The following is a 1,117-nucleotide window of genomic DNA, read 5'->3' on the forward strand; positions in this document are numbered from 1 at the left end:
CTTTTGCAACAAAACAATCCAAAATGTATGCCTTCTTCCTTCCTTTCCTTTTTGCAAAACAGTCTATGACTCTTTCCTATCCTTTCCTATAGACACCCCCCTTTTTATTCCCTTTCCCTTTTGCACCCCAAAAGGGAGCCCAGGAAAGAAGGTAAATAAAATAAAACCTCTCCGGGGAAGATTGTGCAAAGAAAGCAAGGAAGAAAGCAAGCAAGCAAGCAAGGGCAAAGGCACCCAAAAGGGGGCTGGGGTTACCATCGAGGGAAGGCTCCTGGTGCTCCGTCTTCTTGCAAAAATAGGAATCAAATCCAGGCTTTTGCATTTGAAATGCAACCCTCTCCTTGCTTTCCCAGGAGGCTCCTGCTCGGCTTTTGTTCCTCCCTCGGCCACCAACCAGAAGCCCCAGCCTTCCCTTCCTCTCTCTCTCTCTCGGGCGTCTCCTTCCGTTTTGCAAAAGGGGGAAAAAAAGACCAATTCATTCAAATGTTAAAAATCCCAGTTTGCAAAATTGGCAAAAAATGGCAATCCAAGGCAAGGCAGTTTTGAGGCTCCCTCGGCTTGGAAAGAAGGAAAAGGCGGGCTCCGGATCCGCTCCCTTCCCTTCCCAGGCTTCGCCTTCCAGGGCCCCGAGCGGGATTCGAACTCGCGGACTCAGGGAGGGAGGGCTCTTCCTAGGACCGCGCGCGCCTCCCGCCGACGCTTCCATTGTTCCCAGCCGACGCGACGCTCTGCCTTCTCGCGCCCGCCCGCGCCGCCTTCTCTCCGCCCGCTTGGCTCTGCGGTTCGCGCGCGCGCCAGGGAAGCTCAGAAAGCCACCCGGGCGGGCGGAAAAACAGAAATAAAAAATAATAATACCTTTCTTTGCAATAATAATAATAATAATAATCGTTTTGTTTTTGTAATTTTTTTAAAAAACTGTTTCCCCCAAAAAACTCTTCTTTCAGAAATATTTAAACGCTTTTTCATTTACGAGTCCATAAACTGGGAATATTAAATATCATAATATTTAATATTTAATATATAATATTATATTTAATAATATTTAATAAAATAATAATATTTAATATAACAATATAATCATATCTAATATTTATTAATATTTAATATTATAATATAA

This window comes from Sceloporus undulatus, chromosome 9 (assembly GCF_019175285.1).
Source record: "Sceloporus undulatus isolate JIND9_A2432 ecotype Alabama chromosome 9, SceUnd_v1.1, whole genome shotgun sequence".
NCBI classification, from domain to species: domain Eukaryota; kingdom Metazoa; phylum Chordata; class Lepidosauria; order Squamata; family Phrynosomatidae; genus Sceloporus; species Sceloporus undulatus.